Source organism: Vidua macroura, chromosome Z (genome assembly GCF_024509145.1).
Source record: "Vidua macroura isolate BioBank_ID:100142 chromosome Z, ASM2450914v1, whole genome shotgun sequence".
Lineage (NCBI taxonomy): Eukaryota > Metazoa > Chordata > Aves > Passeriformes > Viduidae > Vidua > Vidua macroura.
Genome location: NC_071611.1, coordinates 6,270,957 through 6,295,448, shown reverse-complemented (window position 1 = coordinate 6,295,448; position 24,492 = coordinate 6,270,957).

Genomic DNA, 24,492 nt, shown 5'->3' with positions numbered 1-24,492 from the left:
AATGCTCATTTTGCCTACAAACACATTCTTAAATAAAAGGGAAGAAGCAGAGCATATACCTTAACACTCTTCTCTGTTAAAACTTTTAGGCCAGCTTCTCTGCTTAGTCACAAGGAATTCTGAGCCTTTCTAGATCCTGGTTACATCCTGGTACAACATCAGTGTCGTTCTTTCTTACAGACTCAGACTCAGCTGCATATCCACTGTGTAGAAATTTCCTAACATGAGAAATGAAAACTGAGCTAGCTCTCAGCTGGCACGTCTAAGAAACCTGGAGTACAGGTAAAAGGTCTGTTCTTTATGAGGTGACCTTCTTAGAAATAGATCTTTAATTTTCTTTTTGCACAAGTTTCAAAATGAAAGAAAAAAAAAGTGGAAAAAACAAAAATAAACAAGAAAAAAAAAAAAAGGAGAGAGAAGAAAGAGAGAAAGAAAGAAAAAGAGAGAGAAAGAAAGCATAAGAAAGAGAAAGAAAGAGAAAGAAAGAAAGAAAACAATCTAGAAACAAGACTGGAATCAGTGGACCAAGGCTACCTCCAGGTAGTGATGTCAAAGATGGCCCAAATGAGAATTGTTTTCAGAGGACAGAATCCCTTCTCCAGTCCTCTTCTCTGACCACATTACTTTTCTGATGTGAAACTGTGGAGTATATCAGTTGCCTCTGCCCTTTTAGTGTCTAGGCCTTATTACTTTCCTGCATCAGAACCAGGCTTCAAGCTGGCTGTGATCATAGCTGATTGGAACCAGGTGACATGTGATCACACAGAACGCCAGGGCTGTTTTTCTGAGGCTTTAAGAGACACCTCCAGATATGCCTACAATTTTCAGGGTTTTTTACCTGTGCCTAGAATTGGAAAAAAAAAAAACAAAACAAAAAAAAAAAAAAACCACAAAATAGTGCATTTCAGTATGAGTTGATCAAGCTAGCTTCAAACTAAGGATTGCTTGGCTTGTCTTACAGTGACATTAGACTTTAAGGAGCACTACAGAACAGCTAATAAGCTGTGTTAATACATCTCCATCTCATCCAGGAAAATCAGAGGACAGAGAGGGTAAGCACTCATCTGTCTACAGAAGACTGTATAGACTTTCACTGTGTCATGAGCTGGGCTTTGTTAATGTGTAATGAAATTAATTGAAACTTCTCCCTTCCCCAGTATTGGTTAAATATTATGACTCATCTAGTTGTCTTCTGAGCATAATAAAACTTGGCAGGATTGGAGGAGCGGGGAGACATGGAGGAAGAAGGGGATGTGAGATGTTTCTTCCTCTATCTGGCTTTTCAGTGCAAAGTCACATTCTGTCATGTTACATACACACCAAAATATTTAGAAATACACAGGGCAAAGATCAGCTTGCAAGTGTGAGTTCATGAACTCTGCCAGTGCACAGATCTTTCTACCAGAGCAGCACAGCATCCTAGAGGCAAGTCAAATGAAAACAGTCAGAATAATACACTCAGGTAACAGAAAATGCAATTGTACTGCCAGGACCAATCATGAAAAAAATATATTTTGGCATATATTGAGACCTTGACAAAAGGAAGCCTTCAAGGTTACCACCAGAGTTGACTTAATATTTTTTTTTATCTACCTTTTTATTTTTATTTTTTTTTAAGGAGAAAGAGTGTTTAATTATCAGTTCTCAAGCAAACAGTGGTTCGGCAAAATGTCAGATCTCCAGCTGAGACGCCACCAGTTTGTGCTTGGGATTGTGTGCCAGGCGGCTGTATGGACAAGCAAAGACCTCCGACTGCTCACTGAATGAATTTCCACTCGTGCCTCTCGACATTGATTGAAAGCGAAGGCTGCTGTTGGAACCCTCAGGCTGTCTGAAGAAATCCATCCCTCCCCATGCTAGATCCTTGATGAGTGTAACTCCAGCTTCAAGAGAGACTGGATGAAGTGGAAGAAATTTAACCCTTCTCGCCCCTGGAAGCAAAGGGCTTACAGTGGTTTGGGCTGATAATGAATAAGGAGAGAAAGGAAAGAGAACAATGAAAGAAAGGCCAATTAACAATTTTTCCCCCCTATATTTATCCCACCCTTCTTGTTTTGTAAGAAATAAAAGACATCGGCACAACATTGTAAGACATTCTTCTGTTTTCTAAGCTTAGCTTCTCTGAATCCATTTTAATATACAAAATCAGAAATAAGGGTAAGAACAAACCCTTGAATTTGGCATGAAGAGTTAACTACAGTCTTCTCCAAAGGAAGAGAAGTTGAACTTGATATTCATTGGTGTAAATACATCTTACAGCTCTCTATGATAGCATTGCCTGAACTGCTTGCACTCTCTGAGATTAAAATTTATGTAATTCTTTGGCTGTGCAATTCCATTTGCCAAACACCATACATGAGTTACATATCATACCTCAGGGTTAATTTATGTTCTAACAGATACATCTAACTGCAGATAGGAATTGTCCCATTAGTGCCACCATTCCATTCTTTGCAGGACTGTAGCCCATGAAATACAACAAAAGATTTTTAATCACAATAAGCATTTTGATTCACTTTTATCAGGCTGTGCATAATTTCTCCTAGAACTTATTAATTCACACTATATTTTTCATGCTGGGAATGAATTACTATGAGAGCCAAAAGAGACTGCAGTCTACATTGACCGATTAGTTCTATGTTGTCCTTTTTATCTTGTTTTTTTTTCCTTCCTTCCTTCCTTCCTTCCTTCCTTCCTTCCTTCCTTCCTTCCTTCCTTCCTTCCGCAACTTCCGCAACTTCCGCAACTTCCGCAACTTCCGCAACTTCCTTCTGTCCGCAACTTCCTTCCTCCCCTCCCCTCCCCTCCCCTCCCCTCCCCTCCCCTCCCCTCCCCTTCCCTTCCCTCCCCTTCCCTTCCCTTCCCTTCCCTTCCCTTCCCTTCCCTTCCCTTCCCTTCCCTTCCCTTCCCTTCCCTTCCCTTCCCTTCCCTTCCCTTCCCTTCCCTTCCCTTCCCTTCCCTTCCCTTCCCTTCCCTTCCCTTCCCTTCCCTTCCCTTCCCTTCCCTTCCCTTCCCTTCCCTTCCCTTCCCTTCCCTTCCCTTCCCTTCCCTTCCCTTCCCTTCCCTTCCCTTCCCTTCCCTTCCCTTCCCTTCCCTTCCCTTCCCTTCCCTTCCCTTCCCTTCCCTTCCCGGAACTCCCCTCCCCTCCCCTCCCCTCCCCTCCCCTCCCCTCCCCTCCCCTCCCCTCCCCTCCCCTCCCCTCCCCTCCCCTCCTTTAAATTCCTGACATAAGCATATCTTTCTTAACCAAGCTACATAAAACCTTTTCCTCTGTGTCTTTGTATTTTTGTCACATAATAAAATTCCATTTTACTTTAATCTAAATCTAAAATATAAATAGTACACAGTTTTCAAAAGAAAAAAAAAGTTTGGAACAGGAAAGCAATTAAGTTAATTTATTGTGTATTATTTTTGGGTTTAAATTTCAATAAACTTCAAAAAAAGCCCTTATTTTTTAAAAGTATAATTTTTATTTGTCTCTCCTTTCCCAGAAAGGAAAACCAGGGAAGTCAGATCAAAGTGAACATTTTTAGTCAAATGGAGAAATTTTCTTCACAAGTAGCCTTTCAGTATAACACTAAAAGAATCCCATTTGCTTCATTGGTTGATGGCTCTAATTAATATTCGTGCAACATGTGGAGCTTAAATATTCCCTACTGAAATTTATGAAACTCCTGTTATTGGCTTGCCTTCTGGATTGGACCCTAGAATAGGATGAAGAAAGAGGGGGGACTCTAGCCTTTGTTTCTGTCCCTGACATCCATAAAATAGTTGGAAATTCTGATATTACTCTCAGCCTCTCTGCCTGCAGTTGCTGGTCATACATTAAAACCAAGAAGCTTCTTAGAAACAAACTTGTGCAGATGGGATGGGGAAATTTTGTTGCTGTTATCCAGTGCTGAAAGATGGTCTTCAATTGCATGAAATCACTGAGCCTTCTTCTCTGACCAGAAGGCTCACCCACAGTATGCTCTCCTCTTCTACAAAGAGGCACATTCAAAACATTTGGCAGACAGATTTTTCCTCCTGAAGCAATAAATGAAAGCTTGAAATAAATGACTGACCTCCTGCATCTCTGTCTGCTGCATAGGATATGTTTGTAGTGCTTCCCCTCTCCCGGGGTGGTCACCTTGCATAAATCCATGAAGTGGTTTCTGGCTGTGGTATCTCTCCCTGAATTGTCTCAGTTTCTTGTTCAAATTGCAAAATACCTATGTAGCCCCATCCACTGGAACTCTCCCCCTGGGTAGTGTCCAGTAGCCTCCCACGGGCACTTGAGGAGGACATAGGGAATGTGAAATCATCCACTTGGTGATCCTCTCAGTCCACCCAGCACAACCTGAGGAGCAGGGAATTTGCATTCTGTCAGGGTACAGGAATGGAGATTTTGGGCTTGTGAAGAATGTCATAGCCAGTGAGAGATCAGAAGAGAGGTGTGTGGTAGGACACCTCTTGCTTCCCTTAAAAGAAGTGAGCCATATGCATTTAATTCAAAGAACAGACGTATGAGACTGCCCCTGATGCGGGGTCCTGGCTACCAGATACCAGGTGATTGAAGCAGATACCTACAGTCCTGATCAGCAGCTTGAGTCTGACATACGGCAAGGATTTTCTGACAAACCTCAGTATTCAGCGTGAGGCTTTTTCTCCTTTCTCATCCCTTGACTTTTCTTTGTGAAAACACTCTTTGAGGTGCCTTATACTTTTATTTCATCATACAGAACAGCTGAGGTGCCCTAGAGGTCCAATAGTCTATTCTTTGAGGCAAGGACTGTTAAGTTACCTTTCCTTTTTTTTTTTTTTTTTTCCCAGCACCTTCCACATTATGTGAATTAAATGGCAGGCAAAAGGCCAGTGTTATCAGGCTAATACCTGAAAGTAATTAGTACACACAAGTAATCTGAATTTGTTTAAAGAATTAATTTTCATCATAACTGCAACTCACACTTTCTACCAGTCTTCCCCTCTATAGCTGGCAAATATCAAAGGCTTGCTCTTGCATAAAGCATACCAGAATACATATTTCAAAAGTTTCTTACATAGTTATTTTGTTGGAGAATTTAATTTATCTGCTAAAATAAAAGAACAAGAGTAGCTTGTAAATTCACTGTTGGTATTCATTTGCACTCTTAGGAAACGGAACTATCTACATTGCAATATGACCCTGTGTATTTGCTGTCTGTGACCATGCAGGACACATAAAGGAAACTTGTTCAGACACGTATTTCACCTCATGCACAAAATTTAGCTTGTGCATTTTTGCCTGCCAAAAACAGGCTTTTGTAATGTTGAATAAAGAAGAAAAAAAATTAGGTAGAGTCTGCTTCAATTCCAGATGCTAAAGTGAAGTGTCTTGTCCAGTTGGACTGAGAAATAAATGCATCACTGGTTTATTCACACAATTGTCTGCTGGAAGTTACTCAAAAGCAAGAACGGATGGCAGGAAACTGCATTAGAAGGCACACTTCTGAGCTCAGGTTTATAAGGCCTTTATAGGAATGCAGTAGCTAAGATTTTTTTTTTTTTTCTTCTATTTTAGAAATGACTTGAGCCTTCTGGCTTGAGTATGACTTCCTAAGTGTAATGAAGAAATATCAGTAGAAGTAATCCTGTAAATGAACAATCCTGATATATATTTACTCACATCAGCAACATTATTCCTCCAAATAGCTTTAAATGAGACAACTATGGTCTTACTCCAGTATAAAAGCTCTGTGAATGTTCCTTTATCTTAGCTCTGTTACACCACAGATGTTTAGATGCTTGTAAAAAGGGTAGGAAATTCCCCTGAAATTTGGAAAACAGCCACATAGATTCTTGGATGGGGTTTGGAGCAACCTGATCTAGTGGAAGGTAGATGCGGCCCATGGAAGTGGGTTGGAATGGGATTATATTTAAGGTTCCTTGAAAACCATTCTGTAATTCTATGATTCCTCAGCCTTAATATCTGACCCTAAAGTGCTAATTTTGGAAAAAAGGCTTGTAACAACTTCAGTAGAAGTTTGGGACTGCAAATGCATTATGTTAATTGGAAGTCTGTCCTGCATCTTATGGGACTATAGGAATATTTCAGATAGCTCATACAATTGTTTTTGCATCTTCCATTGTAAATAAGTGATGTTGTTGTGCATGGCATGCTGTTAAAACTGAAGCCTGTTACATCTATTACAAAAGCTCTTGTTGTTAGCATTGCACATGACAATTTTTTCATCAATATAATAGAATTATTAAGGTTGGAAGAGACCTCTAAATCATCAAGTTCAATCATTTACCTAGCAGTGACAAGTGTACCACCAAGTGTGACTCTAAGCACCACATCCACGTATTTTTTGAACACTTCTAGGGGATGGCGATTCCACCACTTCCCTGCACAGCCTGTTCCAACATCTGAACACCCTTTTAGTGAAGAAGTTTTTCCTAATATCCATTCTAAATCTTCCTTGGTGCAACTTGAGAAAATTTCTCCTTGTCCTATTGCTTGTTATGTGGGAAAAGAGATTGACTCCCATGTGTCTATTATATCCTTTTAGGTAATTATAGAGAGCAGGGATTAGTCTCTTGGGCTAAGTGTGAAATTAAAGATGTATACTCTACTTTACCCTGATGCAGAAATTGAGAGAGCAATATTTATCTTCTTTGTGTTCTCTCTCATTTTTCCATTGAGCATCTCCGGGAATAACCTAATTTCATATTTTTTTAAATATCTGTGAATTTATCAAAGACAAAACAAAACCCTCATTTGTCTTCTCTCCAGGGTCAACAGATATCATCTCCACCAGCCTCTCTGTGTTCACGTTGTTCTCCAGATCCTTGACCATCTGGATGGTGCTTTGCTGGACTCTGAAGTACCCATGTCTCTCATGCCCTGGAGAGCAGAGCTCTCTAGAGATGTCTCACCAGTGTTGATCAGAGGAGGATGCCCTTCCTCAACCCACTGGCTCTGTCTAATGCAGCCCAGGACACTGTTGACCTTCTTTGCTACAAGAGCACATTGTTGTCTCATGGTCAACTGGCTGATCATGCCGACTCCACATCCTATTTTGTCAAGTTGCTTCCTACCCCTAACTATCCAAAAAATATATAATTATATAACACAGCTATAAGAAGAAAAGCATATAGACAACTCTAATTAGCAAAATTATATCAATTTTTTTTTTTCCAGACAGGAAACCAGACACAGAGGGAACAATATGTCATGGGAGAGACATGACCCTCCGAGCAGAATGGGTGCCTCCCATGTTTGCTTGCCATAAGAGGAAGGAAGTGTTTGCTGATCTGCTGTGCCTGTGTTTAAACTGACTTTAGAAGTCTAATTGCCTGGTGTTTTCTATTGTGTATTTGCTTGCTGCCTTGACTAGGTTTGGAATGGAGTGTGTTTGTTCTGAGTGATTCTGGAGTTTGTTTGCTTTAAGGGAAGGCAGGGATTTAACTAGACGGAAACTTATGGTGTGACTGTGCCAGCTGCCTCAAACAAGGAGCTTCTCTTCTCTCCAGACACCAATTTCTCTGGAGCTTTGTCTGGTTTTTTCCTCTATAGATGTAGGGATGTGTCATGCAAAAAGTGATCATCACTTGTTTCCTGGTTACAGGTCCATTGCAAAAATAATTCTTTAGGAAGAAAGAAGAAAATTCCCTGTAAGATAATTTCTAAACAATTCCTCTGTGTGTATTTTTTTAGTTTTTTTTTCCCCAACAATAAACTGATTAAAGTAATTTGTTATTTTTTAACATAAGCACCTGTGAAACTAAAAAAAAAAACAGCCACAAATGTATTTTATGTGAGGAATGTGGAAATTAGAATTGACAAATATGATATTTAGGGTTACTTATATTTAGTCTAAAGGTTTATATCAGCATCTGGCCTGTCAGGGTAGGAAGACTGCAGTTTTTAAGAAGAAAATTTCCTTAGTAAAGCCCCCAAGGAAACAAATATAGACAAATAAACAACAACAACAAAAACCCTCAGAACCCAACAAAACTTGGGCAAAAATGTTGGCCAGTTTTTGGGGATAGGGAGAGGGCAGCGCAAGAGTGAGGGGAAGAAAAAGTGGGAAAAATCTCAGTTTGTATTTTCGCTTCTCATGAGCAGTAACATATCAGGGAAATTGCAAAGTAAGACAAAATTGGAAACCAGATATATTTTTATTATTCTGGAAGATACATTAGCCCTATAATTTCTACACAGTTTATACCTCCACTGTTTTATTTTTCTGGGTCAAAACAAGCATCCATTGTTTCAGTGTAGCCTTTTCATTTTTAATTGTTTGTTTGCGGAAATGCACTGTAAGTGATTAGACAGGAATACATTAAGCAAAGCACAGACCACGGAGGTGAAAGAGGATCCCTAAGCATTTTCACTGGAGAGAACTACAAGAAGGTATCTCTGAAACATCACCTGCATTTCCATCAGTGGGGAAATGATATGGGTCCCTAGTGTCCCATCTGAAAGGACTGGGAAAAGGGACCCTTAAAACAACAGGACATCTATGGCTGTTTGTGTGTCTGGAGGGCTGTGGGGAGAGGCATGTGATGATGTTTGTTTGCAGTCTGTCAGGCAGCCACTAGATGTCTCTGATTATTGCATGCAGTTCCAGCACAATTCAGTCTCTGGTAAACAAAGGAGACAAAAGTGCATCTAAAGAGGAGTGGAAGGCATTTGATGTAGATCCTGACTTATATTTGTTGTTTTATATAAACATTGTCCTTTTATAATGATCTTGCATGTTACATTAATATACTTTTTTGTATACGCAAACTTTCTCTTATCACAAAATATCTAGATGTTTCTTCTCTTCCTTGTGAATTCCAGATTGTGTGAATAAGTATTTTGTAATCTTTTAAAAAGTAAATGAAGATGTGGATAAGAATCCACAGGGTCTCTATTATTTAAGTTTGATAGAATAAAGCACTGTATGCAGCACATTTTTAATTTACAAATATGCCAGATAATGAATGAAATGTAATGTCTTTAATAAATACTAGCTTTTTTCACTGCAAATCTCTAAATAATTTTCATGTATGTGCAATAAACAGTTGAGAGTTATATGCTGGCCAAATTCAGTTGAGTATACATCATCCATTGAAAATCTCCTGGAGCTGGAGATTTTGTTTGAAAAGACAATACATAACATATTTTCTCTAAATAGTAAAAGATGTTATAAACAGTGAAAGATGTTATAAACCAAGCTAAAGTCAAGCTTTTTCAGCCCAGAGCTCTGATGATAAGATATAATTACACACACATGCATTCTGATCAATAAGATTTTTTTTCAGCGTGAGTGTATAAATATGAGGGCAAACTCTTTTCTGCCTTTTTTCTTGCAAAATGATGTAAAGTGAGTTTCAGAAGGTGTACAAAACAAAACTCCTCTATAAATGAGCTGATACAGCCATATAATTTAAAAGAAGAAGGAAACCCTTCTAAAACACGGACTATAATGGTATGTTACATTCAAGGGCTATTCAATCTGTAACTGTCTTTTTGTGCCCCCTATTGGCCCAAATGACAGTAGTAGCTGGAAAAGGGAGGAAACATGTTTGGCAGTTTGCAGCAATCTGCAGGTTTAGCTGTTGACTTTTCTAAAAAAAAAAAAAATACCTTCCAGAGCAGATAGAACCTAAGTCTGACAGCTTAGGTGCCACCTTCAACTTCACAAATTCCCTAATAATGTTCTGAATTGGCTTGAAACCTCTCAGATGTGCTAAAGATACCATTCCATCATTATAATCATCATTGGAGTGGTTTACTCGTTGCTATTGTGGGCCACAAATTTTTCTCTGTGCTGTGCCAACCAACTGAAGGAAGGCATCTCCCTAGCCCATGTTGTGATTAAGTGTGCTGGGATGTCACACTAGAAAAGGGCTTCTTGGTAGAGAGCAAAAGTGATAAATGAGTAGGAGAGATTTATTGATGAAGCATAGATAGTGCTAAGAGTAGAAGTTAAAATAGCAGAAAATGAGGTTCAAGGGAGCAAATTGAGGGAAGAGATTTGTACTACAGGGAAAAGCAGCAAATGGAAAGTGCATAGTCCTGAGGAAAGAGCATGAAAAACATGGGGAAGAAACAGAGGCATGAAGCTATAAACATCTCCTGGTCCTCCCATGTGGGCAACCTATTTTATCTACCTGCAGTGTCATTACTAGAAATGAAATTTGGTTTTTACATTATGGATCTGAAAGGCGGTGGGCCACATGTACTGTTGCTGTAATCCCACTGGTGTCATCACAGCCTGCAAAGTTCCTCTGGGGCCGACACACTTGAATGTTATACCTGCAGTTAATAAACCTCATCACATCTCAGCACACCTCAGCCCCTCTTCTCTGATCAAAGGTGGTGGTTCATCATAAACCAGACAGAACAGCTGGCTTGAGGCTTTTGTGTCTGCTCTTAGGAACCAGACTCATTGTCAAGATTTTCTACAGTCTTTAGCTAGTGTAGGTCTTGCTCTATTCCTCAATTTACACCTACAACAGATTTGACCTAGAGCTGTAAAAACTTATCCTGAACAGCCTTTGCTCTAGTTGCTTAGCACAATCATAATTATTTATAATGGTTTTAAATTCAGAGTGCTACAAGAACAAATGATTACATTTGCTTGGATGTGTCTGCAGATGAGGTTTGTAACACAATTGTAATGAACTTTGACAGAGAGAGTCTGAGCTAATTCTGCTCCATTGAAAGGTAATAATTCAGTGCAGAATGAAAGTCATCCGAAGGGAAGGATGTCATCTAAACTGTAAATGTAAAGAGGATTGACTCTTATAAGAATAAAGTCAGATGGATAGACTGCAGTTTAGGTTACAAGACCATAAACTTGACATAACTATTTCTGCGCTGGTGAAGCTTCAATCAGAGCTCATTGTTTCTCAGCCAGGTGCTAGATCTCATTCAATCTCAGGATCTGATTCTTACTACTCACTCAGTTTAATACTGATCACAGAGATGTTCTTCAGGTAAAATTACTCAAGGTACTTAGGGCAGATTTTGAAGATAGTGCAGTATGCGGTAGCTATAGGGCAACACACTTTATCCTGACTGATCCACTGAAATTACAGTTAGGTGTCTGCCCTCTGCAGTGGAAGCACAGCCCAGAGCTATGATCCCAGGGATTACATCTGATAAATAAAACCAAGTACCTGAGATTATAAAACACATTAGCTACCTGAAAACTGCTAAGGATAGAGGCTAATTAAAACAGTATTTAAATACCTTAGTCTGTCACATAAATAGATAGATAAGACACCAATACTTTTATTTCAAAGTCAGAACATGGAAAACTTATTTATTTAGAAGTCAACAACAGTAGGTTGTGATCCCTTCTATTGCAGGGGCTAGACTTTCATGGCTCCAACCATACATTCCTCTTCAGATAATACTTACAAGCAAATCCTACCTATATGAAGAAGTTAACTGTAACAGTTGATTATTCTTATTTAAACCAAGGTAAATGGGAGATATTGTAAACCCAATTATGAATATTCAACCTGCTAACAATGTCATCCACTCAGGAGGAAATAAATCTTGCCAGCAACTGAAAGCAATAGATTGTTTCTGGTCTCCACTATTCCCAGGCATCTGGGAAGAATTATTTCTTCCCAGGCATCTGGGAAGAATTATTTCTACATAGAATTATTTCTATGTAGAAATAATTAAGATAAGAAGTCAGCCTTCATGCACTTCACCACTCATGTAGTTCCCTCTATTCCTATCTTGCCTGACCAGTGAGTTCCTTCAAATTTTTCTGTTTTCTAGCCTGGCCATGCTTTCAGACAAACCACATTCAAACCCAAGTGCAAAACTTAAGTCTAGCTCAATAATTTCTTCACATAAGTACCTGTAGAGAAACAGGCATAGACATGGCTCAGCAAATAAAGTCATTTCCCTCCTCTGGGGAAGAAGAAAAAGAAAAAGATTATAGCTGTCCTGTCTAATCTGAAATATTTGAGACATGCTGAATTACTGCACTGATGAGACCTATGATTTCCACGAGAGAATGAGACATGTAGGCTCCCTCTGGGAAGGTGTCTGACTTTAGCAGAAACATGCATGTTCCCCCAGGCTGGGATGCAACTGGAAATGTACCATCGATCTGCAAGCTGACTGATTTCTTATTCTGCTTACCATGCACAGTGTTGTCACTGAAGAAGCTGTTCAGCATTTAAAGCAAGAAGCAACTGCAGACCAGCTCTGGTGGGGGGTCATGAGTGTAACTGTTATCCTAGATGCCATATTTCAGGAAAGGAGAGAAGATTCATGCCATTCGGAAGATTCCAGCTGCTTATGCTGTGCTCATTTCCACATATTTTTTGGGTCCATCAATACTATGATCTCTCTCAGCTTTTAATTGGCCATGATGATAACACAAAGATTCCAGATTCTCCCCTCCATCCCCTGTCTACTCTGTAGACTCCAAATGGAGGAAGAAGCAACATTTTCACTACTCAATTCAAACAGTAAAGCCCAAGTTGATATCCAGGTGAATCACCAGGGTCTGCATTAAGAAGACACAAAGAGCAGGAAATTAAAACCTACAGGAGAACTTGAGGTATTGCACAGTGACACATACATCACACTGATTCTTTAGTGGTTTAGGGTCTTCCATAATCTTCTGCTCTGAGAGACCCATCTCAGAGATCAAACCTGAAAGGAGACTGTAGCTGGGTGAAAGTCAGTCTTTTCTTCCAGGTAACAAGAGACAAGATTGGGCAGGGGAAATTAAAATTTTAGATTTGAATATTTTTCTTCCCTGAAGAAAAAGATATTGAAACAGACTGCTCAGGGAAGTGGTAGAGTCACCATCTCTGGAAATTTTTTTTTTTTTTGAAAAGTGTAGATATATCATTTGGGGACATGGTGTAGTGGCAGCTTGGCAGTGCTGTATTACCTCAATGACCTTAGAGGTATTTTCCAACATAAACAATCCTATGATTCTATGATCCTTAGTCACCTCCTTTGTTCTTCAAGCAGTGTAACTCTGATCAGCCTTTAATGATCTATCACTGGACAGATTGTTCAGGGATTTAGGATTAAATGGATGAAGAAATATCTGCAACTGGAAAAAAAAAAACAAGATAGAATTTAAAGGCATTGTCCTTAAAAACATGTAGTCAAACCATACATAAAAGGTTTGCTCTATGCTGATAAACTGTGCTGTAAAGCCCAGACTTCGGTTGCAGCCATTCCTGTTTGACTGTTATTTCACCATTTAACACCTGTCAGTAGATTCCATGTCTTTCATTGTCAGATTCCCTGTCCAAAAAAAAAAAAAAAAAAAAAAATCAAATCCTCAAAATAAGACATGTCATAAATCTCAAGTCCCATTGTTAGAGTTATTTGTAAAATGCCTTAACAACTATTGGCAATGTTTTATTAGAGGCTGGTAGGTTAGTGAAAGTCCAGGTATGAATGCTTGTTTTCAACTGAAAACATGATGACAACAGGTTTGAGGTGGAGAGAACAACACAGTAAAGATTGAATGAAAGAAGATAGAATGACAGAAGAGAGAGATAATGGATAAATAAGTAGAAGTATCTTATTTTCATTATTCTAAGTAGCATGTTCCCTTTAACTCCAGCCCAAGAACAATAGTTATGTATGGGTTAAAATAAGACATAAAGCACGAAATGTAGAAACTTGTCTTCCAGCCTGTTGTTCAGGTGACAGTTGACTTTGTAAATGTCACACAACTTTTCCCTCCCATATGAAAAAAGAAAGAATCTGATCAATTCCTCCCTGCTCCCCCCTGCTTCCCCAGGCATCTTCTGCAACTGATGCAAAGCATAGCATTCAGTGTCAAAGCCTGTTACATGCTGCTATCTCCTAATAATATTAAAATGAAAATGAAAGTAGCTCCCAAACAATCTTTAAATCAATCCTAATGTGATAAAAATGAACATCCCCTCTTTCTTTTCCTCCTCTTCTCTCCCTTCACTGTCTTTTGAACATTTACAACAGCATTTTGTCTGAAGCAATGGGTTCAATTGTCACATTGCTGATCGGTATCCAGTCTCTCAATTTTAGCATAATTGTTCTGTTCAAAGTGTTGCTGTACCTACATTTTCAATACTTGGAGCAGCAGCATTTTTGGGGATTTTTTTGGTGTAACTGAACTAATTGTTGTGAGGGTCTGAAATTCATCTACTCCAGCCTCCCTACTGCAGTAGGGTCCCCTACAGCACATTGCTCAGGATTGTGTCCAGATATCTTTGGAGTATCTACAGGGAAGGAGACCCCACAGCCATACTGTCTGGGCAATCCGTTCCAGTGCTCAGTCACCCACACATAAAAGAGATTCTTCCTCAAGAAGAAAGTTTTCATTCACATGGAAATACCCATCTGCCAGTTTCTGACATTCCATTGCTTGGCACTACTGAGTAGAGCCTGGATCCATCCTCTTGACAACCTCCCTCCAGACACACACAGTGATAAGATCCCTTCTCCAACTCCTCTGCTTCAGGCTAAAAAGAAGACAAGAATTTTTAAAATTAAGGGGACGTAAGTAACTTCTCCTTCTCCTGGTCTAAGGATAGTCTATATAAATTGGTCAGCATTTTCCAGATCTTGTCTTTATATGGTCTAGCCTTGGTGCTTACCAAAACTGTTCTTTCTGGATACTCCTTCCTTGGCTGCTACTGCTGCTGTGAAATAGCCAGAATAAAAGTGTCCTTTGACACTTTTAATGCTTTTCATGTGCACTTAACTTGTTCTGGGAAACTAAAGTCATTTGAAGGATGCTGATAAAAGGTATTTGTCATGTAACTCCCCCCTCCCCACAGAAAAAAACAAAACCAAGTCAAATTAAAACTAAAACCAAACACAAACAAAAAAAACCACAAACTAATAACTGATTTTTTTTTTATGACTAGACTAAATCCATTTTTAATGCATTAGTCATTATAACTTGGAAAGATGGGTATTCAGACAAAAGCTTCAAAGTCCCAGACAAAGGTTGGTCAATTATAAGAACATTATTTCAAGAATAAATTAGAGCACTTTTTTAAGATTAAGTGAAAGAGGTAGTTGATACTCTTGGTTTGAATAATTAATATAGATTACTTTGTACAGTCAAAAAAAGTTACTGAGTATTGGATTCCAAAATATCAATATCAATAAAATGTGCAATCAGCCCTCAAACATTCCTTTTGTTGGAATTCCAGTGAGGTCATGGTTCATACGTATCATGATGAAATAGTTTTAGCGAGGATATGGGGGGAAAAAAAAAAAAAAAAAAATACTGAGAGCATTTTTAGATGGCATAAATTTCGGTGCAGCAGTAAATAATGAGCAGAATGCATGACTGACTTGGAGCTCCCTAGATTGCTTGATAAGCTGGGCGTAAGCAAACAGCTGGGACCAAATGTGCCATTACAAATCCAGGGAAGAACAAGGATTGAAACTGACTATACAAACAGAAGGTCAACACAAGGAATTAGTAAATTTTAAACATGGCTATAACTGCTATTCATCCATGTTTCCTTTGTACAGTCTTTTCACATCAGGGTCCAGGTAATTTTTTCTTACTCATCCCCATACAAATTTGGTATTTCATTTGATTTGACTTAGCAGAGGTAAAACACATGTGGAGATTTGGTTAGTCTGTAAATATCTACATACAGAACATTGTGGACAATGTTGCAGCAGTGTTCAATGGCTAGTTGTTAAAGCTACAGAAATTCAAACTGAAAATAAAGTACAGAATTAAACAGTAAAACTGTTAACCATGGGAGCTGTTTACCAAAGATGATGATAGATTTTCCATCTCTGGGTGTTCTTTAAATGGGTTTGCTGTTCTTTCCCTACTTCAAACAGAGATTTTGGACTCAATGTGGGAATTAACATAAGGAACTCCTAGGGCTTTCTTTGTGGAAAGAGGTTTTCCTCTATTCAGAAAGCTAAAGAAATTACACTGTCAGCAATGCTTTGTTTGGCCCAAGATTTAACTATGTAGAAAAGTGACCATGAGGAGTTCAGCCATATGGTTTTTTGCTTCAAGCCCAACTCAGTTAGCTCTGAGGACATGGCCCAGAGGATCAAGGGTGGACTATTAATTGTCTATCTGCCTTTAAAATAGCACCTATTTTCCCTGATACACTCAACCTTTTCAACTCAATCCTGAATTTGGCACTGCTTCAAGCTATTTATTATGATTTAGAAATAAATCCTCAATTCTCATGACACAGCTGCTTTTGTCACAATAACCACCTGGGCACAACATGTTCCTGTGGTGAAGTTTGATAGGTTAATTGAGCTTCACAAAACTTGCAATGAGGTTTGTGATGCTTGGATAAAATAATAAATATTGGGCAGAATCACTATTAACATTCTTTAAAATCTCTTCTGTATAGTGGCACTCAGACATGATAGAAGCATTAGCAAAGTATTAGTCAATATATATATATTAACAGCATTCTCTCCTCAAACTTCTTTTCTATAGGAAAATAGAATTATTGTTTTTTTGCACAGATTCAGTGCTGAAACATTAGAGTTGGAAGAGGGACCCTAGTGAGTGGCATATCTTGTGCTTGTGCTTCGTAACAAGACTGAATTAATTTTCCTTAAGACATTACTGTGAGACTGATTATAAGTCTGTCCTTGAATGCTTCTCAGTGAAAGCAATGTGACCTCCCTTGGCAGTTTGTTCCATGGATCTAGCTATCCTAATAGTTATAAAGTTTGTCTTAACCATTAACTAAAATTTCCTCTTTGTTGCAGCTTCATCCCATTACTTGTAGTTCTGACCTTGGTGACTAATTATAATTGTCCCCTGACCTCCTTCTATTATTTTTTATGTATTTACAAGAGAGATGGGTTTAGACAAGAAAACATGGAACCATAACCTAATGCCCTGAAAGCCTCAGGAAAACATGCATATTTGGGACTTTTCTTTGACCTACAGTAAGATTAAAAGACATGTAAATGTTAGAACAGTATTCTGTCAAGGTAACAAGGAAAGCTTCTCTAGGTACGTTGGTGGTAAAAGGAAAACCAGGGAAAATATGGGCCCTTTATGGAAGGAAACTGGAGTTACCTGGGACTGGGTAGGTGAAGTTGCTGAGGTGTTCAACAACTTTTTTTGCCTCAGTCTTTACTAGACAGTGTTCCAGGGACATGCACTTGCTGAAATGAATGTGGAGAAGGCTACCAAGACGATCTGTGGGCTGGACAGCCTCTGTTATGGAGATAGGCTGAGAACATTTTTTTGTTCAGCCTGGAGAAGCATCTGGGATGAACTTCTGGAACCTTCCAGAAGGCGCTACAAGAGCAATGGAAAGGGAATTTTTACAAGGACATGGAGTAACAGAACAAGGGGGAATGGGTTCAAATTCAAATTAAGTGGTTTAGATTAGATATTAGGAATGAATTCTTTCCTGTGAGGATATTGAGGCCCTGACACTGCTTGCCCAGAGAAACTGTGAATGGCAAATCCCTGTAAGTGTCTGAGGCCAGGTTGGAGGGGACTTGGAGAAACCTGGTCTAGTGGAAAGAGACCCTGCCCACAGGGGCACTGTAACTGGATAATCTTTAAGGCGCCTTCAAACCCAAAGTTTTCCATGATTCTGAGAAGATCACTCTATACTAGAGCTTCCATGTAGGTTGACCAAATTTTCCATATTAACCACACAAAACCTGTTTGCTGAATTGATCTGACCTTACCAGAGAAATTTTGGTAATCTTTTAATGAAGAGCTCTAGTATGTCTTGTACCTGCAGTCCTCCCATCCATTAAATATTATTTTCCAGGAAAAGAAGCCTCTGTATTCCTTTTATTGCATTAGCACCTAATAGTTGGATCAACCATTGACATTGCCTAAAATTGCTTTAAAATGCAGTTGAAATTAGGTCTTGCTAACAGGACTTAAAACAATATTCATCAACAATTTAGCTTTATAAGAAATGCATTTTTTTGAAATAAATATAATTGCTTTGTAGCTAAAGTATATTTTTGTTTTCTGTTACAGGCTGTGCCAAAGAGTTACACAAGATTGGAAAAAAATAAATATATATTTACTCAAGTGCCTAATAATTCCACTGTTTGCTCCATGGGTCTTTTACTGAGGGGAAGAACAACAACTTTATTTATAATCCTTTGTAACAATTTTATTTTAAAGGCTTCTGCTGCTGCTTCATTATCTGTGGAGTTGTTATACTATTGCACTTGGCTCTGCTTCTCTTCCATGCTGATAATCTTGGTGTCAGTGTAATCTGTAACTCATTGTTTTCAAGAGGAGTATATGAGAGCTGACCTTTTTTTGCTCTGAAAAATGGATTTTTAGTGTAGATGGTGGAGGGAAAGGATACATACAACAGCACACAGTAATTCAGCGGCCAAATCCACAGGTGATGTGTATAGAAACTGAAAAACCTTTTCCTTAACTTCTTCATTAACACAATACTTCTCTAGGGTAGTACAGGAATGGCATATTGAAGTGTTGGTCCTAAATTAGATAGGGAGATAAGTAAATTTTACTAGAGGGACCAGATTTCATGTCCTTCTTGACAGCTGTGACAGAAGGCAACTTCTGAGTTACAGCACCTCCTCATTCTTGACATGTCACAAAATATTAACACCCTTGAGTATGATTAAGTAAGTGACACATCATAATAACTTATCATATATCTTGAAGCAAGTCAGAAGTCAGTGCTGGCCTCGTTTGATGATCTCAACTCAAACCAAATGTGAAAAAACCAGAAACATTATTTGCAACCCAAGAGCCAACATCTCACTAAGACATCCTGTGAAAGTCTTCAGTAGTAACTGAAATTAAATGAAAATAACTCTCTCAAAATCAAGGAAGAACTATGTAGCCATCAACATAATTCTTGTTTGTGCAGTACATATTGCTCTGAGATGAAATGATAAGTTTTTCATGGGCATAATTTATCTTGGAGATGAAATACTCCAACACAGGGTCAAAAGGTCTGAATTCCCAATAGCTCCTGGTCATTGCCTTATCATGGGACAGAGGCTGCTAAATTAATTTGTGATTATGTAATTTTTTTTCTCTGATTTTAAATAGACAAAAACCAGATAGAAACTGTTTTTTATCTTTTATCTTTATTAAAAATATTCCTTATACTTATTAATGTGTATTTAATGAAGAAAAATCTCTCTCTGTCATAAATATTTTATCTAAAATATTAAAATTTTGAAAAGTTACTTAGAAATTCAATATTTATTAAAAGGACACTAGTTTTCTTTGGGCTCTTTTTTTTTTTTAATCAATATAATGATTTGTGGTTGCTAAAACCCCAGTTAATTTTACCTGTTCAGTTCCTGATCACACATAAAGAGTGCAGGTTTATGGATTTTTAATTTTTTTTAAATATACTGCAGACAACAATTCTAAAGAAGACTTTTGATAAAGAGTATAATAAAATAGATTTTTTTTTTTCAAAACCTGTCATACTTAAAAGCAGACTTTCCCAACAAGCTTTTATCTCTTTTCATTTGAAACCTTCAAAGAGAGGTATCAAACAGTCTTAAGAGTGTATTTTTTATAATTTACATTAGTTACTTTGCCTTTCCATATTTCATTATTCTATGCAGCTTGTATCAGGTGTCCTGAGATTCTTTCTCTTTGTATTATAGAGTGTCTTGATCACAGTTCTTCTACAGTAGAAGCTCACTTAGCTTTTCTTCACAGGACTGCAGCTGAGATCCGTATCTCCCCAGAGACCATCTGTGATATAAGGTAAGTGACTCCCAGGAGGATATCACACAAATTTGCATCAATTAGTAGGTTCAGAAATAAGAGATATCTCATAGCTTATGAAGAAGAGTTGAAAAAGAAAAAAAAAAAATCAAGATAACCCCTTCTCAAGATTCATTAATGTCCTCTTTCAATTACCCAGCAGGATGATGAAGGAACCATGGACATGGAAAACATAGTGCTGAATGTCTTAAATGTCACACTGGTATATTTCCATACATTTGGTTCAAAGTTCAATTATTTAGATATATTGCAGTGCATTCTTATTTCTCCATGGCAAACAATCCAACCAAGATTTAAAAACTCATAGACTCTGTTTTACAGTTTAGCAGCATGACACCTTTTAAGCTGAAGACTTTAAAGGCAGTCAAAGGTGTGATAGACAGAGACAGAGATATAGATAGCGACACATGGAAAGCACTCCAGGAGGAATTTCCATCATTCCCCAGTAGGGAAGAACCAGAAATTTCATGCTGCACTGCTTGAAATGTTCCCAGCATCAATCCAAAGTGCATAAAGGTGTAAAATACTAAGACAGGGAGTGTAGCACCTCAAGATAGTGCAAAAACAATAGTTTGCTATTTTCATGAGAATCTTCCATTATCATATTTGCTCTTCACATAAATGACTCTAGTGTTATTCAACACATAATGAAATATGAGTTAGAGATGTCCACTCTGAATACTGCAGAAAAGATGGAGATAGATTATGTCTGCCAGAGGAATATCAAACTACATCCATTATTCAGAAGTGCAACGGTCATTGCTGGTTCTATGAAACAAACTTAAATCAAGGGCCCTTGTGGCCTTTGCACTTCTAGATTATTTTCATACTTCTTCCTTATCTTCCCTAGGAGGTTGCAAACCACCATGATATTTGTGATAAAAAGAAACTCAGACCAGAGAGAGTAAGTGGCATAGCTATGAACATCCAGAAGACTTGTGGCAAAGCAGGAACTTGAATGATATTAGGAAACTTTTCTTCACTGAAAGGATGTTCATGCATTAGAACAGGCTGTCTGTGGAAGTGGTGGAATCACCATCCCTGGAAGTGTTTAGAAAATGTGCAGATATAGCACTTGGAGACATGTTTTAGTAGTAACAGGGCAGTTCTGGATGGACTGTGTTAGTGCTGGGCAGTGGTTGGACTCAATGGTTGTAGAGGTCTTTTCCAACCTTAACACTTGTGTGATTGCAGTACTGTTAATCTAACTGCCTCTACTTCCTGAAATAGCAGATATACAGGTGTCAAACAAGTAAACTGGAGATACAGTGCATTAAGAGGAGCCTGTATGGCCTCAAGCTGAGGAAATCAATTACTTAAAATGTTGAAAGTAGATGCAGTTAGATAAGTATAGTTAAAATATTCACATTAATTATTTACTCATTTCAGCTTTTTATTTTATCAGCAGAATGGAGGAAAAGGGATCAAGAAAAAAAAAAAAAAGATGTGTCTGTATTAGAAGTGATCAAAAAGACCCTTTTCCTAGGGAAAGGTGTAACAAGACTTCATAAATTATAAACCAAAAAAGACAGGGGTAAAAAGATTGCTTGGCAGGTTGGTTCTCTGTTTTTTTTTTTTTTTTTTTTTTTTTTTTTTTTTGTTTTTTTGTTTTTGTTTTTGTTTTTGTTTTTGTTTGGTTTGGTTTGGTTTTTTTTGTTTGTTCTTGTTTTTGTTCTGTTTTGGTTTGTTTTTTTTTTTTTTGTTTGGTTTGCTTAGGTTTGTCTTGTTTGGTTTGTTTTGGTTTTTTGTTTGGTTTGTTTTTTCTTTTCCCTCCCTTCATTCTTATTTTGCTCTCTTTGCTCCTGTGCTCCTTCCTCAAACAGAAGCAGTTTTGGCACAGCAAATGTACATCTGATATCCAGCACTGTTTTTGACTGCTGCAGTGGGCAGTATTTTTGGGCTGTGAGGGGAAGGGTGGAAGGGGGCTGTTCAGGCTTTGTGTGGGTATAGGACATTGTGCTTCTGTGGCATTTTGCTTCTGAGTGTGTAGTCTTCTGTCCAGCCTGGAATAATCAAAGGAACATTTGCAAACAGACCATCCAGTAAGGAGGTTTAACAACATGTATTTATGTTATTCAATCAAATGGGAGGGAGAAAAAAATGTACTTTAAAATCTGATAAGTTCTCTTCCTTCTGCCTGCACTTTGACTGCTTTCAATTCTGCTGAAGAACTAGTTTGCTCTTTCTTATTCCAAGCATCTCTTTTCTTCTCTTTTCTTCTCTTTTCCCCTTTCTTTCTTTTCTTTTCCTTTTAGGTTCTCAATTTTTCTTTTTTATCTTCTACCTCTTTGTTCCTCTTCTCTGTGGACCCCTCTGCTGAGATCAGATTTCTTTTGTTTTTGTCAGTGTCATTTTCACTTTCTAAAACTCATTATTTCTTTTGATGACCAGCATTCATACTTCTATTAATTCAGATATAAAGAAAGGCAGTATGTAAAGAGAATAGCTAATAACTTCCCCTGTTAATGTTTCAGTCTGCAACAGGAGCTGACATCCTCAGGAGGACATGGTTACAGGTTTTGGAGAAACTTGAGAGGGACCTGCCATGGAAATTAACAGGAGAGACCCTAGTCACAAAGAAAGAATAGCAAATTCTTCCCTGGGCTGGTGACAGCCCCTTAACTCATTTGCGTTTTCTTCTCAGAAGCGTGACAGAAAAAGCCTACGGATGGGAAAAGGAGATGCAAGGATTGATGTTCAAATATCATGAAAATGGACCAGATCCTCAACTGGCATAAATCAAGGCAGGCCCACAGGAGTCAATGCAGCAATGCCAATTTACACCAGATGAAGACCTGGCTCAATAAATCTATCACTCTCCTGATAAAGGGGGGAGTGGGGAGGGGGAATGCACTATGAATTAGTGTCTTTTCAAATAGCAGTGAAATAGAAACACATCTCCTTCTCACTGCAATGGGGTAGAAGTGCAAAATGCTTCATTTGAAGCAAAAGCCTACCTCTAGGGACTCCTTGCATACCTTGCTTCTGTTCCTGTGAAGGAGGAATGTCCAAAGTATAAACTCCAGTGCTTGTCCAAAGGTCCAAAGGAGATAGAGACATTGATTCCATATTGTGCAGAGGAGGCTAATAACAAATAGATGTTTAAATGTAAAGGAAACAACCCTTTTTTAAGGATTGTAAAGGAAACAACCATTTTTTAAGGGGTTGTAAAACCCCAGCCAATGTTCTAAGCTTGCCGCCGTGCCTGCTGGTGTGTGATATCTCTTCTATCAGTCATACAGCTGGCAACCTATAGCTTTCCAGCATTTGGGCATTTGTGATAGTTAAATGAAATACTATATTTTCTTTGTCATCACCTTTGGTGTGTCTTTTGTGTTTAAAATAATGGGTTTGGGCTTGCTTCTTGTTTTGAGCTATGTGATGTGAAGAGAGTGGCATCTCAGAGGTGTTACTGAAAGACAAAATAATGAGAATATGAATTTTCTTCCCACTGGTGCTCTCCTAATATTTACTTTTGCCTCACTTTCCATCCCTAATATAAATACAGATAAGAAGGAAGTGAGAAACAGGAAGCAAAAAAAAACTGAAATAAAAAAACTCAAAGAAAACACTGAGATATTTTTTCTATTTGAGGAGCAAAAAATCTCAATTAAAAACATCACAGAAAAAACAAACAAAAGTTGAAGGTTGGATGAATAGGAACTTTTTCTTACTTAATATTTTACATTGACTTTTTCTTTTTGAGGGGAAATGCTTAAGAGACTAGAAATAGCTTTCAGATATTGTCATTTATGCCATGTAATATTATAACTTTCATTTATAATTTGCTGGAAATTTTTTATTTTGTTTTGTTCTATGTGATCTTTTCTTTTCTTTTCTTTTCTTTTCTTTTCTTTTCTTTTCTTTTCTTTTCCTTTCTTTTTTTTCTTTTTTCTTTTCTTTTTTTCCTAGTTTCTAATGTATTTTGAATTTCAGTGTAGCCAAAGAAATATAGTGCATATCAGCCATAACTAAATGCCAGCTGCTTGTCAGAAATTAACACAGGGACTGTTACTTTCCCAGTGACAAAATTGAGCAATTTCTCATTTAACATAACAAAGAAGGAAAAAGAAGCTATCTGATGTAAGGACGAAAAATGAAATGCAATATACATGAAATGGCAAAATTACTTTCGACTCAAAATGAAAAGTTTCTGTTTCTGTCCATCTCTGGAAAATTCATGGGGAGAACAAAAGAGGCAATGCTTCTATTTGGTTTATTGATAAAACTTGAAAAACTGGCAAGATCCAAGACTGAACAGTTCCAAACCATCAAAGCAGGGAAAATCTGTATCAACCAGACCCGGCCAGCTAACACGTCCAGACAGACCTGTTTAGCAGGTCATGAGGATTTTTATCAATTTGATTAAGAGAACAACAAAAGAAACTGAGGAAACCTTTGTGGCCAAGAAGGTCCTCTTCAATTTTACATCTCTAATACATAAAGTCCCTGCATTTTTAAAAATCATTTTGTGTTAAATCTTTCAATGTCCCTTGTTAACAGGCAAGCTCAGATAGACCTACCTGGGATGAGAATTTTGCCATGTGAATTCAGATGCTTGGTTTCCCTTCCTCTCATCTCAGGGATGAGAGACCATCCTATCCACACAGACAAGGTCTCTGCAAAATACTGAACTACAGTATAGCTAGAAGCCCATGTATCCATCCTCTGAAAAGATATGAAGATTATAATTTTTCTCACCCAAACAATTCATAAGGATAGATATGGAAAGCAACAGAGAGGATCTGAACCTTGCTTAACTCCAAAGAGTACAGGGAAT